The sequence below is a fragment of the Rhinatrema bivittatum genome, chromosome 4 (assembly GCF_901001135.1).
Source record: "Rhinatrema bivittatum chromosome 4, aRhiBiv1.1, whole genome shotgun sequence".
Classification (NCBI taxonomy): Eukaryota; Metazoa; Chordata; class Amphibia; order Gymnophiona; family Rhinatrematidae; genus Rhinatrema; species Rhinatrema bivittatum.
The window spans coordinates 73,353,013-73,372,437 of NC_042618.1; the positions used below are offsets into that span (position 1 = coordinate 73,353,013).

General features: G+C 43.2%; 1 protein-coding gene across 2 annotated transcripts in view; it reads left to right on the forward strand.

The window, feature by feature from the left end:
• The window catches only part of TRIM9 (tripartite motif containing 9), a 167,150-nt gene that overhangs the window by 82,022 nt on the left and 65,703 nt on the right, over positions 1 to 19,425 (forward strand). The gene's annotated exons all lie outside the window — the stretch shown is intronic.

Here is a 19,425-nt window from a genome sequence, read left to right on the forward strand (position 1 = left end):
TGGGAGCCGTGGGGCCTGGAGAAGAAAACAGAGAGCTATTCTCTGAGTGACCTTATGTCACTAACCCTGTGTGCCCATGCCTGACCAGAGGAAGAGGGCTGGGGTCAGGCAGGGAGAAAGAGGGTAGAAAGCTGTGGTTATGTGTGGAGGGGGGAAGATGGAGAGCGAGAGAGAGAGAGTGCATGTGTGTGTCTCATTTACAGAGAGGGCGTCTGCTTGTACATGTGGGGGTATATGTGTATGAGAGAGAGAGGAAAGCTGGGGATCTGTGAGTGCTTTAGCGACGCTGTTTCCCCTCCCCCATGCAGCCCTCGGTGCCACCTGTGCTGATGCTTCCCTGCTGAGCTCTTCCCCCGCCTCCACCTTCCCAGAGTCCCTTTCAGGCCACAGCGAGCTGCCCAAAACTTTCAGCTGTGCCGCTGTTCACCCCCCTCTAGCAGCTGGCCAAAAACAGGACCTCATTCCCCTGAATGGTCTTGCCCCTGCGCCCAGTGGTCACTGTGCGACTGCATGGTCCCCAGACATCAGTACATCCCCTCTCCAAGTGATGTAATGAGGTCCTGGTGACATATGAAGGCCCAGGAGAAAAAAATTGGAAACATTCAGATAAAAAGGACTCCCTGCCGCCCCCTTCTCACAAAGGTCAGAAGTGGAACACTCTTAAAGTTCCCTTTTGTGTGTGTAGTATTGCGATTTTCTGTGGCTAAGTATTGCCTGGAGAAGGATGTGATGGCAGGAGGGCGCAAACGGAAGCATTGGCCTCTGGGAGCTGGAGACCCTTGGTAGGCACTGCTCTTCATATTTAGGTCATAGGAACATCGTGTAGATCTTTTGGTGCAGAGCCTGCACCAGTTTGATAGTCTTTTTCTGGACCACCTGTCTATATCTTTTTGGAGTTACTGAATACAGTACTCCAGATGAGATGTCACCAACAGCTTGCACAAAGGCATTATTGCCACCTCCTTACTACTGGTTAAACCTCTCCCTGTGCATCCTAGAATTTCTCTTGCCTCCTTGAGATTGTCAGACATGATCCCCCGGAGGTCTCTCCTAGCCGATGCACATCATCCCCCATCAGCTACTGCTCCCTCGGATTTCTGTACCCCAACCGCATGATCCTGCTCCGTTTTGCATTGAAACAGCGGCCCAAGTACTTTATTGCTCCTCATTCTGTCTGCTCCCCCTGGGGTGATCATTCTGTTGCAGATCTTAGTGTAATCTACGAATGGGCAGAATTTTCCTATTAATCCTTCTGCAATATCTCACACACAAATATTGAACAGAACTGATCCCAGGACAGATCCCCGAGGCCCTCTCCTAATCCACCTTTTTTTTTTTTTTACCACTGCTCTGTCATCCGAGTTGTAAACCAGGCAACCACCAGGGGCCCCAGGTTCGGCCTACTTAGATTATTTAGGAATCTCCTCTGCGGGGGAAAGTATCAAAAGCTTTAATGAAATCCACATGCAGCGTATCCCCTGCATGCCCCTTTCTCTAATTGGTCTCACAATCGGAGAAATTGATCCGAATTCCGGAAGAATCATGCTTCCTCGGATCCTGCAAACCCGCTGGATGCAAGTTACTTCGTTGCCCTTTCCTGCAGCAGAGGCTCCTCTCTCTTCTCTGCTTTACAAGTTTTCTCTGCCACTCATTTCTGTAATAGCAGTCGAGTAAAATCGTGTGGGTCTGTATGGGAGCTTGGCTTCTGGAAGCGCCTGTGGCTCAGATTCTCTGAACGCAGAATGCCCCGATCTCCCTGCCAGCCCTTCGCGTCAGAGAAGCTGAGAGGGTCCTGAACCCGGGAGCGGCAGGCCACCACACAACTAGTCCCCAAAACACCAGGACTAAGCAGTTCATTATTTTTGTTCTGTCAGGGTGGGGGGGGGGGGAGACTTTCTTTGAGCCTCCCCTTCACTTGATATGACTTCACTGTTTAGCTGTGTGGGAAATCATCATCTCACTCAGTTTAAGTATCAAATATATGTATATATTCCCTGTATAAGGGGCCATGCCAAGGTTTGGTGGATGCATGCAACCTATAATCCCTATAGAAGGCTGCTAGGCCTTGCCATAGGTTTACAAGAAGAAACTTCCATGGGTGCTATTGTTGTTTGAGTGTTAGTGAGGGTCCATCCCCTAAAGGGGGGGGGGGGGGGTCAGTGGTCCACATCTATAAAAGTAATTCCATGAGTCATTGGGAGGAGTTTTGTTGACGACAAAGGGAGCAAAGGAGAGGCAGCAAGGACTATGGCTTTCCTTAGCTCCAGAGGAGACAGGAGTGTTGCCTTTCCTTTCATATGGGAGAGGAGGGATTCCAGAGAGGTCCAAAGTCTGCAGTTTGTCCAAGGTCTCAGGAGCAGGACAGCGCGTCTGAGAGGCTGAAGACACCAACCAGGTAGTGTCAACCTTTCTAGTTTCTGAGGGGGTGTGAAAGGAGCACTTTCCCCATTGGGAATTAGATGAGGACCTAGTTCCTACTAAGAACTCAAATGAGAAGCTTTTATATTTTTAAGCTGATGGACATGTGTAGAAAACCCTACACATGTTTTCTTTTTTTTTTTTCCATCAAGCTTGTACTTTTATCATTGGTAAAAGCTACTCTTGTTTTGGAACTCCACCCAGTTTTTGAGAGATGTGTGCATGCTCTCCATATATCTTACAGCTTTGCTGTAAGATATATGGAGAATGCTGATCCAGCGTTATTTATTTATTTATTTATTTATTTATTTATTTAAGTTTTTTATATACCAACATTCAAGACAAAAGTCTCATCATGCTGGTTCACATGAAACAGGAGTGCAAAATAAACTTAAACTTGAACAATAGTGCGGAAAAGCAGTTACATGTAACAAGGAAAAATAGAACTTGGAGTGAGAAGGAAAAAGGAAAGGAAAACCAGCTAATTACATATAATTACATTGTAAGAGGTAGCTAATAGTGATATTGATGGTGATGTGTGTTGATTGTTAGGAGTTAAATAATATTGGCGTTAGGAAAAGCCTGCATGAACAGCCAGGTCTTGAGTCTTTTCTTGAAGGTTGAGAGGCTGGGTTCCATTCTAAGATCTGGGGGGATGGAGTTCCATAAGGTAGGACCGGCTGTGGAGAAGGCCCGATTTCTTAGCGTAATGTGTCTGGTAGTTTTGGCTGGGGGTACTTGAAGTGATCCTTTGTAAGCATCTCTTGTCGGTCTTGTTGAAGTGTGTAATCGGAGGGGGAAATGAAGGTCAATTGGGGCTAGTTGATGGATGTTTTTGTATATGGTGAGGATGGCCTTGTAGATTATTCTGAAGTGGATGGGTAGCCAGTGGAGGCCCAATAGGATAGGGGTTATATGGTCTCTTCTCCTGGTGTTAGTGAGTATACGGGCAGAGGCATTTTGAACCATTTGCAGTGGTTTGGTGTGTAGTGAGGGGAGACCAAGCAAGATGGTGTTACAATAGTCCAGCTTTGCGAAGATGATTGATTGTAGGATTGTTCTAAAGTCATGAGTGTGGAACAGAGGTCTTATTCTTTTCAGTACTTGGAGTTTATAAAAGCAGTCTTTGGTGGTTTTGTTGATGGTGGCTTTCAGGTTCAGGTGATTGTCAATTAGAACTCCTAGGTCTCTCACTTGGGTAGTTTTCGGTATGGCTGGATGAGTGGGGGTGCAGGGACTGTTCTCTGGTGTGATGAGTAGTAGTTCCGTTTTGGATGAATTTAGTACCAGGTTGAGGCTTGTGAGAAGCTGTTTGATATTTTGGAGGCATGTTTCCCAATGAGATAGTGTTTTCGCGAGTGACTCCTTGATGGGGATCAGGATCTGGATATCATCCGCGTAGAGGAAATGTTTGAGCTTGAGGTCAGTGAGAAGTTGGCATAAGGGTAACAGGTATATGTTAAATAAGGTAGGAGATAGGGATGAGCCCTGAGGGACTCCTACTGACGCGGGGTAGAGTGAGGATTCTTTGTTTTGAATCTTAACCTTGTATCCTCTATTGCTGAGGAAGGTTCTGAACCACGAGAGGGCAGTGCCTGAGATACCTATGGCTATTAGTTGGTTGATGAGAAGGGAGTGATTGACGGTGTCAAATGCTGACGAAAGGTCCAGTAGGATCAGGAGGAAGGCTTGTCCTTTGTCAAGGCCTAGGATGATGTGATCTGTCATGGAGATGAGGAGTGCTTCTGTACTTAAGGTTTTGCGGAATCCGTATTGTGATGGGAATAGGAGGTTGTTGTCTTCAATGTAGTTTGAGAGTCGTGAGTTTACCAATTTTTCCATAATCTTGGCTATGAAGGGGAGGTTAGCGATCGGTCGATAGTTGTTGGGATCGTTGGGGTCGAGATTTGGTTTTTTGAGTAGGGGTTTGAGTGAGGCCAGTTTGAGGTTTTCTGGGTAGAGTCCTTGTGTGATGGAGCAATTAATGATGTCTGCCAGGATTTTGGAGATAGAGTCTGGAATTGATAAAAGAAGTTTAGCTGGGATGTGTGGTAAACAAACACTGGGATATTGCTCTATAATTCTCTATTATTCCAATAGTTACATACACATAAAGGGGCGGATTTTAAGAGCCCTGCTCGCCTAAATCAGCCTAAATCCGGGCGGATTTAGGCGAGCAGGGCCCTGCGCGCCGGTGTGCCTATTTTACATAGGCCTACCGGTGCGCGCAGAGCCCCGGGACTCGTGTAAGTCCCGGGGTTTTCTGAGGGGGGCGTGTCGGGGGCGGGCCCGATCCGCGCGGCGTTTTCGGGGCGTGTCGGGAGCGTTTCGGGGGCGGGCCCGGGGGCGTGGTTACAGCCCGGGGCGGTCCGGGGGCGTGGCCGTGCCCTCCGGACCCGCCCCCAGGTCGCGTCCTGGCGCGCTAGCAGCCCGCTGGCGCGCGGGGATTTACGTCTCCCTCCGGGAGGCGTAAATCCCCCGACAAAGGTAAGGGGGGGGGGTTTAGACAGGGCCGGGTGGGTGGGTTAGGTAGGGGAAGGGAGGGGAAGGTGAGGGGAGGACAAAAGAAAGTTCCCTCCGAGGCCGCTCCGATTTCGGAGCGGCCTCGGAGGGAACGGGAGTAGGCTGCGCGGCTCGGCGCGCACCGGCTATACGGAATCGATAGCCTTGCGCGCGCCGATCCAGGATTTTAGCAGATACGCGCGTATCTACTAAAATCCCACGTACTTTTGCTGGCGCCTGATGCGCCAGCAAAAGTACGCCAAATCGCGCGGTTTGAAAATCTACCCCATAGAGAATAATTGGTATCTATAATATATCCATGCAAACATTTTTTATTGATATCACACACTATAAAATCACATTTCTGACTAGACAATGTTAAAACTAACTAACACTCACCCACTCAACTTCCATTCATACTATTAAACTACCTGAAAACATCGTGACACTGTATACATACATATACCAATACCTAATACACCATATTTTAACACATTATTTTGTCCATGTGTGCCCAATATTGTATGATGTTTAGTAATGTTTTCTCAATGTTTCTTCTTCTTATAATGTATCCAATCTTGTTTATAGTATTTTTCTCAATATTTCTTCTCTTGCCTTCGCACAACACGGGCAAAATCACCCTGATCTACTCAGGTTTCTCTCCAAATATTTTTACATCAACATGATTCCTTCCAATTTGTACATTCCGTCCAACAAAGATCCTTGTTTCACCCCCACATCGGGGCTTCATCAGGGACTCATCAATATGACAGGAATCAACTTCCCACCTATTCCCAAAAAAAAATACACAGTTATATGCCTATAACTCAAACTAATTACCAACCCATCAACCATCTATTAAACACATCAACACACGACTATAAACTAACCTTCAAATACCGAAGTTACTCAAACCTGATATGAGATATACAATCTGAGTTTCGTCAACATTTATTCAGATTCACAATCTTATTGCCTGTTTATAATCCAAATCTATAAAATTCAAAATAAACAGATCACAATCACGAACAAGAACAAGCAGCTCACAAAATATGAAAATCTTATTCAGTTCAACAACAAGACAAAACTGCATCCCCTACCTTTACAGAGTATTCACCATGTCAAAAAAGCAAGGTGACGCGCACATGCTTCCTCCTACTTTTATATACCGACCTCTCAGTAATTAATTTAATCAAGGGGAGGAATATTAACCAAATTTTAAACACCTGCAAACCTCTCAACTCACATGTAAAAATGCATTCCATTCAATGGGGCCATTCAACCCGCCAGGTGCAACAGTGCCCCATTTAAAAATAAAATGCTGTTCAATCCGTCTAAGCAATAATGACAAATCACCTCCCTGTATCCACCTTCTAGTGGATATGTGTATCCGTGGATGCAGCTTAATAGAAAACAGTATAGATAGAAAGGGGATTTTTCATCTTCAGATGACTCTAATGATGAATCAGAGGGGGTTAAAAAACAATATAAAAAACAACAAAAAGACCCAAGGCAAGTTAGATTTAAAGATAGTGAATTAAGGAATGCACTGGATAGTGATCAATGTACCGATTTTTTAGAACAGCGTCCTCGAGGACAAAAATTCAGGAGGGAACCCAAATCTCAAAGAGGCAGGAATGCCGGCACGGGGTACAATTTACGGAAATGAATGTCTTGCCAAAATTATCAGTTGATAATTCTAATACATGTAGTGCAGTATTCAATTTATCATCGAAACCGTTAACGGAGGCTATGATAAAAGTTTTAAATGAAGGTTTTTCTTTTGTACCATCATGTAAGCATGATGGTATGGAGACGCGTATAGAACTGCAAAAATTTTTTAGGCGTCTACATTTGAGAGAATTCTTTGCGGATGAGGGTTGTATAATTTCTCTGGACTCACAGCTAGGGCAACAAGAACATTTCAAATCCACAAGAGGTTTTCAAATTTAGTTTATTTGGCTTCTTGAAAAGTCAAATGTTCCTGTGAGATGCAATATAACTGCCCTCTATCTGTAATAACTTGCATCTCCCCTCACACAGGAAGAGAGCCTTCTTTTATAATTAAAACATACAGTATTGCCGAAACTTCCAGAAAGGTGTAACCGCCCACAAACACATGATACTGTTGTCATGACAATCTATCCTGTATAGGAAATGCTTGTGAGGACCTCCCTCAACTAAGAATTCTTCTAACCCTGTTCCTCCTCCCACTGTAAACAAGTTCCTTTATCAATGACTTTGCTGGCTTTGTTCTTCTGTTCTTCTCTTGATATTCTTTGTTGTATAAACAGGTAACAAGTCTGGTGTTTGAATAGAAGCTCAGCATGAACTCCATTTCTTGGCACCAGGATTTAATTAAAACAGTCACCTCACAAGATCTTCTATTTCAAATTGGTTTCTGTTCTTTGAAAGAGGCATCTGCAAGACAAAAGCTTGCATCCTGATTTCCTGCAAAATAAGTTTCCATGTATTGTGGTGCAGATATTGTCATTGATGCCTTCCTGGCCTGTAATTATAGGCTTTGCAGAGCTTACAAGTTTCCCAAATCTTCTGCATCCTTCGAATCTGTGATAGTCAGAAAGTCTCTCAAAGTTCATTCACCTCTGACAGGCCAGTACAGCAGAGGAGTCTGGGTATTCTTGGTTATCTTAATCAGACATATTCTTCATTTCCCTCTATGGGACACCTTTAATGGACAGGTGTCACATCAATCAATCTTCGATGATGAGCCATGACAAAGGAACTTAAAAGTGTGTCCTAACCACTAACCTTGGTATTTATCAGGTGTAGTGCATAGGTGTATGTCCCTCTAGATTCCTAATTAATATGAATGATACTCCCACAAGCATTCACTAGTTAATCAAAAAATAACATCAAAACTAATTTTCACTAGGTAGCTATTAGCTCTATAATGGAGCTATACAGATACCTGCATTATAAAAAGGCCCTACTTCATAATAACATAATCACATATGTTATCTTTCAGAATCAAGTAAGTACAGGGTTATGTATGGAAAAGGGATACATTGTATAAACCGTCGAATTGGACTCCCCCTACTGCACCTAGTCCATTATTACAAGCTTTTCAATTATTAATTTTGCAGGATTTGGAAAGTATGGAACAGAGAAAAGAACAACTCTCTTATAAGTTATCTAAACAGGAATGGCGTGCTGTTCAAGAGTTAAGCGAGGATGATTCCATTGTGATTGTAGCTGCAGATAAAGGGGGAGGTGTTGTTGTGATGGATAGGTGCAATTATAACCAGGAGATTTTAAGACAGCTTAGTGATCGTCAGTTTTATACTGAAATAGATGAAGGGTTTAACCACTCGGTTACGTTGCAAGTACAAGAGATTTTAGATTTTGCTATTAAGGGTAATATCATTACTCAGAAGGAATATCAATATCTTAATGTGACATACCCTATGAAGGTTTATTTTTATATATTACCCAAGATTCATAAATCCTTGGTGAATCCACCGGGGAGACCAATTGTGGCGGGTATTGGCACTATCTTGGAGCCCCTTGCTAAGATGATTGATTATTATCTTCAACCATATGTATCTAAGATTGCCTCGTACATTAAGGACTCGACGGATTTTATAAATCCATTGTCAACTTTACCTGTGGTCTCTGAAGATTGGGTATTAGTAACAGCAGACATTGTGTCACTATATATGAATATTCCTCAAATGGAGGCATTTCAAGTCATTAAGATAGAACTGATGAAATTGGACATCTCAGCTAGCAGGCTATGATTTTTATTACAGATAGCTGAAATAGTATTGACATGTAATACTTTTGGGTTTGATACACGACTATATTTGCAGATCAAAGGAATCCCCATGGGATCACCAGTAGCACCGAGTACAGCTTGTTTATGTGTGTCATCCTTTGAGGAGAAAATGATTTATGGGTCTGAATGGTTTCCTCATATTATTACTTGGAAACGGTTTATTGACGATGTATTTTTTGTTTGGCAGGGATCTGTGGAAGGGTTACAGATATTTTTGGGAGATTTAAATTTGAGGGATTCAAATTTAAAATTTACATATACATGGAACAAAAAATCAGTGACCTTTTTGGACATGCTGGTATATGTACAAAATGATAGATTGGTGACTACTGTATATAGAAAGATTACTGATAGAAACACTCTGCTTCATTTTAGTAGTTTTCATCCTAAATAATTGCGTGAGAATATCCCTATTGGACAATTTTTGAGATTATAGAAGATTATGTACATCAGCTACGGAATATAAAATTCAATCGCAGAAATTGAGTGAACGGTTTATAGCCCGTGGTATAAGCCATCTGTGGTAAAAAAAAAAAAAAAAGCATATAAACGGGCTTTATACGCAAATAGGGATAACCTTCTCATACAGTATGATTAACAAGCCCCTTCGAGAATTGTTTGTTCTATTCCGTATTCGTCTAGAACTAAAGATATTAAGAGTAGTATTTTAAAGCATTGGCAGATGTTATCTTCTATATCTGCATTTATTGAGAAACCTATTTTTGCAGTAAAGAGAAGACAAAATCTAGGAGGACATTTAAAATCCCGCAGATTGAAGGAATGGGTTGATCAAGAATGTGGCCAAACAACTTGCGGTGCCTGCTCTGTATGTAAACATGCTCTGTTACTTAAAGAATTCCCACATTCTAATTTAAAGTATCCATACAAGCTACCAGAATTGTTTTCGTGCGATTCAAGTGGGGTAATTTATGCGATTGTATGCCCTTGCGGTTTAGTATACATTGGCCAAACAAGCAGAGCGATCCGATTGCGTATTATAGAGCATAGAAGTTGAATTAGATCTGTCAGGGCTAATTCACCCTTAGTTGATCACTGGGTAGAATATTCGCATACATTAGATGATATAAAATTTTTTGTTATAAAGAGGGTATGCTTATCAAACGGAGGTGATTTGTCATTATTGCTTAGACGGATTGAACAGTGTTTTATTTTTAAATGGGGCACCGTTGCACCTGGCGGGTTGAATGGCCCCATTGAATGGAATGCATTTTTACATGTGAGTTGAGAGGTTTGCAGGTGTTTACAATTTGGTTAATATTCCTCCCCTTGATTAAATTAATTACTGAGAGGTCGGTATATAAAAGTAGGAGGAAGCGGTTGCACGTCACCACACTTTTTTGACATGTGATACCTGTTGGTTCCGGTGGAGAGGTGAATACTCTGTAAAGGTAGGGGATGCAGTTTTGTCTTGTTGTTGAATTGAATAAGATTTTCATATTTTGTGAGCTGCTTGTTCGTGTTCGTGATTGTGATCTGTTTCTTTTGATTTTTATAGATTTGGATTATAAACAGGCAATAAGATTGTGAATCTGAATAAATGTTGACGAAACTCAGATTGTATATCTCATATCAGGTTTGAGTAACTTCGGTATTTGAAGGTTAGTTTATAGTCGTGTGTTGATGTGTTTAATAGATGGTTGATGGGTTGGTAATTAGTTTGAGTTATAGGCATATAACTGTGTATATTTTTTTGGGAATAGGTGGGAAGTTGGTTCCTTTCATATTGATGAGTCCCTGATGAAGCCCCGATGTGGGGGTGAAACAAGGATCTTTGTTGGACGGAATGTACAAATTGGAAGGAATCATGTTGATGTCAAAATATTTGGAGAGAAACCTGAGTAGATCAGGGTGATTTTGCTCGTGGTGTGCGAAGGCAAGAAGAGAAGAAATATTGAGAAAAATACTATAAACAAGATTGGATACATTATAAAAAGAAGAAACATTGAGAAAATATTACTAAACATCATACAATATTGGGCACACATGGACAAAATAATGTGTTAAAATATGGTGTATTAGGTATTGGTATATGTATGTATACAGTGTCACGATGTTTTCAAGTATTTTAATAGTATGAATGGAAGTTGAGTGAGTGAGTGTTAGTTTTAACATTGTCTAGTCAGAAATGTGATTTTATAGTGTGTGATATCAATAAAAAAATTTTTGCATGGATATATTATAGATACCAATTATTCTTTTTATGTGTATGTGACGATCCAGAGTTATGGCCAGATTTTCCTCAGCCTCTGCTGCATCTGAAGGTGGCCCCTTGCCAGTTTCTGGAAGTGCCTGGAAAAATTGGGCTATACCTAGTTGCCATAAAAAATTGTTTTTATATGTGTTGCCCCCTTCAAGATCCTGAATGCTTTTCATTTAAGAAGTCTCCAACCACTTTAGTGACATAGAAGACATGCTGTAAAGAAGAGTTTGTAAGTTTTTTGATCCTTGGGAATAAGTTTTTCCAAGTTGGGAAGAGGGATAAGACTGAGATAGCATACTCTTGAAAACGGATCGAGATCCATTGAGCGGATCTTGTGATAGAGTTCAATAGTTAAGGAAGGTACCCTGGCTAGTGGTGGGTTTCAGTCCTCTGTACCGAGGCATATGGTACCAGGACTGCAGCTATGCTGGGAAAACCTGACGTGGGGGAAATGAATGACAGGTGAAGAGGATCATGGGACATCTAGGTGATTCCTTAAACCCCCAAGCAGGAATCTCCCATCACAAACTGAAACGGGGCAATGGTAAAAAAATAGAAGTATTTCAAAGACGTGAATCACATAAATGGCAGTTCCAGCTCTCTAAAGGGCAGCATCAAGGCTATGGATGTGAATATTTTGACCAGGGAGAGAATAGAATGAATCCCTCACTAATGCGTAATGAGTAGTAACTTGATATTTGCACTTAAATGACCTCTTTTTGTATTAACACTGGCATGGGTCAGCGAATCAGCATAACTGATGTTGGATTCAGCTGTTTTAAAATGCTGTTTTTATAAATGTGAATATAAAACATCAGATAAATAGGCCTAAGGAAGTTTTATCATCGACAGTAAGACATGTCTTACTAAATACTGGCTGCCCATAAAATTTAGGATACAATTTAAATCCCTCATGATGATTCACAAGGCTCTTCACAACATCTCCCCCCTCAACCTATCCTTCCAACTACAGCAACACGTCTCCAATAGACCGATCAGAAGTGCATACCAGAACATACTTCACACCCAGCCAACAAAAACCTCATTGAGGAAACGAGCTCTGTCCACTGCAGGTCCCCATCTTTGGAACCTGCTCCCACCGGACCTCCGCCAAGAACCATGCCTTCCGACATTCAAAAAGAAGCTAAAGACTTGGCTATTCACTCAAGCTTTCCCTGAGAGCTAAAATCTGGTGAAGCGACAGACGATATACCTACCTCTGTACATATGTTCCTGATTTATGGTTCCTGATTTACGGTTCACAGTTACATTTAATTGAGTTTATGAAAGTTCTCTTTTAATAGTTTTCCTGTATACTTGTGTTAATGTATTCTGCCTTGAGGCGACTGTTTTAATGTATTTCCGCCCTGGAGGCGACTGTTCAGTTCCTTGTAAACCGGTGCGATATGTATTCTTTACAGGAACATCGGTATATAAAAATTAAAAATAAATAAATAAATAAATAAATAACAGAAATAATGTGACCAGCATTAAGAGTTACTGTTATTTAATGATGGAGAATTTATTTGCATTGCTCATTCTAGATATCGGAGCACCCGAGCATAACAAGCTGCAGCAGCAGCTGGTGCCAGTCAGGTCATGCACTGGTGCATAGAAAATACCGTGCAAGGGCAAACTGTACTAGATGAGCTGGGAGATGGCCTGGCTCATGGAATTGTGCCGCTGTGTATCTCTTTCCAGCTACTTTGTTAATCTTTTGGAATTTCATTCCTCCTGTTATGCTGATGTGGATGATGGTGTTCAGGCCAACTGTTGCTGCAGTCACTAATAATGTCCAGCCTGGTAAGTATGCCAAGGGCCTCACATCGTGCACATACAAATATTCATAGCCCATCACTTAAATCTGATGGCATCATAGTCTGGGTTTGGCAGTGCTTTCCAGGAACACTAGCACTGTCTGACCTGTACATAGATATCCTCGCTAACAGGACTACACTACTGACCTGGCTTTGTAGTGGACAGACTACAAAGTTACATACATGAACTATTAAGGTATTCCCCTAGTAGGCACCCATGTTGCTCTATGTCCCACAGTTGACATTTGATGCCTCCTCTGTCATTTTTAGCATAAAACTGGGATTTATATGCACTGATAGCTTGAAGAAGCCGCTGGGTCCATTGGTAATATTTTGGAAGCACTGCTTTTCTTGGATGAAGTAAGCAAAGCATTTTCCAAAGAAGAAATGAGTGTAAAATTAATCTGTGCAGCACATAAGAGTTTCCGCAATCCTGTGCTTTCCATTCAGATGTTGACAGGCTGAATAAATGGGCTTCTTAACATTGATTGAAGCAGGGCATGCTGACTTCTTTTCTTTGCTGGTACATAGCCACTTCAGATGCAAATTGCTTCCTTCCCTGGAAGTGCATTGCTAGACTGTCCCTCAGACAGAAGGGAACATGCAGGGGATCTCTGCATACGGCATGCCGGTCTTCAAGAACATGCTGAGAAAATCAGATGCTGCAGTGCAATCCGAGACCAGCGTGATCAGGGAATATCGGCATAGTTGCTGCAGGATGAGAGGAAGATGTTCAAGAGGCACAGTGTTAATCAGGGACTTGCTGTGCACTATAAAACAGAACTTCTCAAATAAGAGCGCATTATTTCAGTCAATGCACCACTGAACTGCCAGAGGATGTGGTCAAAGCTAGCAACATAGCTGGGTTTAAAGAAGATTTGGGTGAGCTTCTGGAGGAAACATCCATTCAGTTATTCACCAGGTAGACTTAGGGATCACCCCTCCCTGCCCCCCCCCCCTTTCCAGGAGTGAGAAATAAGGGAGGGATCTGCCCTGTTGAGATCTGCCAGGTATTTCCAGGTTACTGGGTGAGCCATGGTCAGAGACAGGATGCTAGGCTCAGTGGACCATTGGTTTGACCTAGCCTGACACTTCTTAGGTGCTTAAGGGATGTGTCATGGGGAGCAGGGAGTGGGGGGAGCAGCCATGGTGACTGTGGGTTAAACATGAATAGTGGCAGAAGTTGATTTCCATGCAGGGGGTGGCAAGGAGGGGCAGCAGTGACTTGAGGCAGCAGAAAGAGCAAGTACGCCCATGTGGAGGAGGGGAGAAGGGCGAGAGGGGGAGAAGAGGAGATTAGATTCAAGAGCGAGAGCTTGGAGAGGAGAGAGAGATGAACAGATAAGTGAGGAAAAGGAAAGGGGGTAGAGGTTGTGTTTTGCTATACTTATATACTGCCGTACTTAAACCAAGGTTCAATGCAAAGCAATTTACACAGAGAGCAAAATACAGTACATAAAAATACAATACAACTCATTCCATCAGTAATCTGAAAACCAGTTCAATACAGTACATAAAAATACAATACAACTCATTCCATCAGTAATCTAAAAACCAGTTCAATACAGTACATAAAAATACAATACAACTCATTCCATCAGTAATATGAAAACCAGTTCAATACAGTACATAAAAATACAATACAAATCATTCCATCAGTAATCTAAAAACCAGTTCAATACAGTTTTCAGAACAATCATAATTGCAACAGAATGTTCTCTAGTAATAATTTTCACGTACACTGGTACAGTGAGAAAAGTAGTTAGAGCATTGGAGGCAATTTATTTATTTATTTATTTATTTGTTTATTTGTTTTTATATACCAAAATTCATTGGGGTATATAACATCGGTTTACATTATAACTCGTAAATTATATGACTAAGATGTCTTATTATTGTTACATTATAACATTATTAACATTGCAACATGGTGACAGGGAATGAAATGAAATAGTTGGGAGGTAGAGAAGGGGTAGGGGAAGATGGATGGATAAGGGTAGCCCATCTGCCCCTGTGTCACAGTTTCAGAGTTGGGGGGTCAGAGCTTAGTTTAGTCCTTTAAGATTCAACTTCTTAATAAGAACATAAGAAATTGCCATGCTGGGTCAGACCAAGGGTCCATCAAGCCCAGCATCCTGTTTCCAACAGAGACCAAACCAGGCCACAAGAGCCTGGCAATTACCCAAACACCAAGAAGATCTCATGCTACTGATGCAATTAATAGCAGTGGCTATTCCCTAAGTAAACTTGATTAATAGCAGTTAATGGACTTCTCCTCCAAGAACTTATCCAAACCTTTTTTGAACCCAGCTACACTAACTGCACTAACCACATCCTCTGGCAACAAATTCCAGAGCTTAATTGTGCGTTGAGTGAACAATAGTTTTCTCCGATTACTTGCTAACTTCATGGAATGCCCCCTATTCCTCCTATTATCCGAAAGTGTAAATAACTGATTCACATCTACTCGATCAAGACCTCTTATGATCTTAAAGACCTCTATCATATCCCCCCTCAGCCGTCTCTTCTCCAAGCTGAACAGCCCTAACCTCTTCAGCCTTTCCTCATAGGGGAGCTGTTCCATCCCCTTTATCATTTTGGTTGCCCTTCTCTGTACCTTCTCCATTGCAACTATATCTTTATTGAGATGCGGCGACCAGAATTGTACACAGTATTCAAGGTGCAGTCTCACCATGGAGCGATATAGAGGCATTATGACATTTTCCGTTTTATTAACCATTCCCTTCCTAATAATTCCTAACATTCTGTTTGCTTTTTTGACTGCTGCAGCACACTGAGGTGACGATTTCAAAGTATTATCCACTATGACGCCTAGATCTTTTTCCTGGGTGGTAGCTCCTAATATGGAACCTAACATCGAGTAACTACAGCAAGGCTTCCTCTTCTCCCTTCTCTTTCCTTTTCATTGTTTTATCTCCTCTTCCACTGCCCCTCACTCTTCCATTTCCCTACTGTCAAAAAAAAATTAGAGAGCCCTTTTTCTAAAACAAAAAACTGTAATTCCTTACCATTCCTGAGCTGAGTAACTGATGAAAATACCCGAGGAGCAGCACATCCAGATATTTTCCCTCACGCTGCAACAGATATTTGGGTGCCCTCTGAGACATTCAGCTCTGTACTGGGGGGATCTGCACGCACCCCCGAGTCATTGTGCAGAATACAGGCCACGGTGAAGAACAAGACCTTGTAACTGGCATTTGTGCTTATTTAGATACTGAAACCCAGGCTAGCAAATGATTTGTCGGTACTGCTGGGAGTCTCGCGCATATTTCTTAACGTTTCAAGAACCAATAGCCGACGATCTGCATTAAAAAGAAATAAATAAGTCCCCACCATCCTTTAACCAAAATGAGTTGTCCTCCCTACCCTGGAAATATGGAGGTAACTGACTTTTTCAAACAGCTGGTGTTACCCTTTAAGAGGGCAATTTTGACAAGTACCCACAGAGATGGAAAGTCCCCAGGTGCTTTTCCCATGGGCTTTGCTCCCGTTTTCAAAGGGAATGTGTGAGCATGCTCCCGCCTTGCCCCAAGAAAGAGTGCCAGCTGGGATTTGCGTCTGCGTTTTCCGGGCAGCATAATGCACATAGATTTGAAAATGTCACCTACAGATGTTGTTGATCCCGGCGTGTGCTTTTACCCGGGCAAGGGGGCGGGCAGTTTGCAAGCAGGCATTTAATTGGGTAAATGACTTTGGAAAGTGCCCTCCCCGAGTATAAAGCACTGTCCCCCATAAACCCACAGGGAGTACCCCTTTAATGGATGTTCTTTGATTCAGGTACAAAGCTGTGTGGATTGATACCTAAAGGAAAGGAAAATGCTTCAAACCGTGTGATGTGATACCCTAGCAATCAGTCCATGGACAGCACGCACTTACACAGGGAGTCAGACAGTCACATTTTTTTGATTCAGTTCCAGTTCGGGTTCAACTGCAAATGAATTTTTTTGCAGTTTGGTCCCAGTTCAGGGCAATAAAGATTCGGCAACCAGTTTGACACACACAAATTAACCAGTTCAGTTCTCGTTCACATGAGAAATTTTAAATGCAAGGTAGATTATAGTAATCATTTGCAAAGTGTGGCACAGCAAGCAAGCAAGTCTAAATGTGTTATCACGCATGTTAGCCATAAGTACTATGCAGCATGCCTAAAACAATTCTAAATACCTGCTGCCTATTTACTTCTATTGCTAATCCCACAATGTAAGTCCTCCCAGATACTAACAACATAAGAATTTGCATACTTGGGTCAGACTGAGGGTCCATCAAGCCCAGAATCCTGTTTACAACAGTGGCCAGTCCAAGTCACAAGTACCTGGCAAGATCCCAAACAGTAAATAAATCCCATGCTACTATCGCACACTGATAAGCAGTGGCTATTCCTAAAGTCTGCTTGGTTAATAAGTTTATGGATTTTTCCTCCAGGAACTTATATGCCTAGGGGTAGATTTTCAAAGAGTTACGCATAATATACGCGCGTAACCCCAAAAACCTACCCCTGCGCGTGCCGAGCCTATTTTCCATAGGCTCAGCGGCACACGCAAGCCCCGGGTGTTATGGTTATTGATGTTTGGGTGGATCCTTGGACACTGTGGCAGCTGACCACGCTCACGGGAGGCAGTCCCGTGAGGGACCACAGTGTCAGGCTAGACTCTGGACACACAAACACAGATTTGAATCTTTCATTAAACAGTTTTGGAAACCACCAGAGGTGGCAGTAGTGAGTAGTGGATGTTGAGCCCGGCTGGGCAGGTCTCCCTCAGAACGCTGGAACAGCGAATCCTCTGCTAGGCTGTGCTGTAATGGAAAGAGACCGAGAGTTATGTGTACACAATAAGAAGCATTCAGAGTCCCAGGTAGCATTAGGAGAAGGTCCGAGACAGGGAGAGCAGGCCCTCGAGGAGCGAGTACCTGATCCCTTAGAGCAGAGAGACTCAGTTGTATTGTACTCATGCAGCAGTAACAGAGATTCCACTAGACGAGAGGTCTGGCACCGGAACGGAGGGCAGGCCCTCGAGGAGCGAGTACCTGCTTCCAGTGAAGCAGTACTGTGGAATAGATGGTAGTTGTGCTCACAGATGGAAACTGTTAGTGAAGTCTTCCAAGTAGAAGGGTTTGAAGATGCAGGCAATGACTCAGGGAACATGGGCCCTCGAGGAGCGAGTACCGGTTTCCTGATAGCACCTGAAAGAAGCAGAAGAGGCCCCCGAGGAGCGGGTACCCCGATAGCAACCCCGAAGGGTGTACAAATTCCAGATAGCGCTGGAGTGGCAGAGCAGCTTCGGTACGGAGAGCGAATCCCATCCGTAGAGTTACCGTTGCTAACTCAATGAGCTAGCAAATACTGTAGGCTTAAATATCCGGGCAGCATGACATCATATCAGGAGGACGCCCCTGAGGTTCATGCCAACGTGGAAATAAAGATGAGAGCGGCGTGCGCACGCGCGCCCTAAGATACCTTGGAGGAGCATGGCGGGAGGCAGCACCAAAGCCGGTCCGGGGATGCCGGAGAGGATGGCAAACAGATGCCGTGGCAGCCAGTAGTCCGAGGTGAGCGGGAGGAGCTGCAAGTAGTGAGAGGTAGGCGGGGCGAAGCCATCGTAGACCAACGGTCGCAACACCGGGATGCGCGTATGTCCCGGGGCTTTGAAAAAGGGGCGGGAAGGGGGCGGGGCTGGGGGCGAGGCAGTGGTCCGGGGGCGGTCCCAAGTCCTCCGGCACAGTGGCTATGCTGGGGGATGGTGTGCCGGCAACCTGCTGGTGCGCGCAAGATATGCCTGCAAGAGGCAGGCGTAAAAAATAAAATAAGGTAGGGGCGGGGGATTTAGGTAGGGAGGGGAAGGTGGGGGGAGTGAAAGAAAAGTTCCCTCCAAGGCCGCTCCGATTTCGGAGCGGCCTTGGAGGGAACAGGGAAAGCCATCGGGGCTTCCCTAGGGCTCGGCGCATGCAAGGCGCACACATGTTATAACATCGGGTATACATTTGTGCGCGCCGGGTAGCGCGCACAAATGTACCCCGCACACATAGGATTAAAAATCTGTCCCCTACTGCCTTAACCACATCCCCTGACAATGAATTTGAGAGCTTAATTATGAAAAAGAATTCTCTTTGTTTTGAATGTGCTGCTTACTAACTTCCCCTAGTCTTTGTGTTTTTTGAAAGAGTAAATAACGGATTCACATTTACCAGTTCTATTCCACTCAAGATTTTATAGACCTCTCATATCTTCCCTCAGTCATCTCTTCTCCAAGCTGAAAAGTCCTAACCTCTTTAGTCTTTCCTCATAGGGAAGCTGTTCCATTTCCTTTATCATTTTGGTAGCCCTTCTCTGTACCTTCTCCATCGCAACTATATCTTTTTTGAGATGCAGTGACCAGAATTGCACACAGTACCACAGGTGTGGCCTCACCGTGGAAGAAAGCAGAGGCATTATGATATTTGGTTTTATGTGCTCATTCTTATTCATTCTGGGATGTTTTTTTCGTTGAACCTTTTTTCTGGAATTTTTTTTTTTGTGACTCCCTTTCCAGTTCAAGTTCAACAGAGTCTTTCAAGTTCAGTAAAAAAAAAAAAAATTCCATCCGAATTGTGGTTCAAATTCAAGTTTGTTCAAACACATGTGCACACTGCACATTTTTGCAGCAGAATGG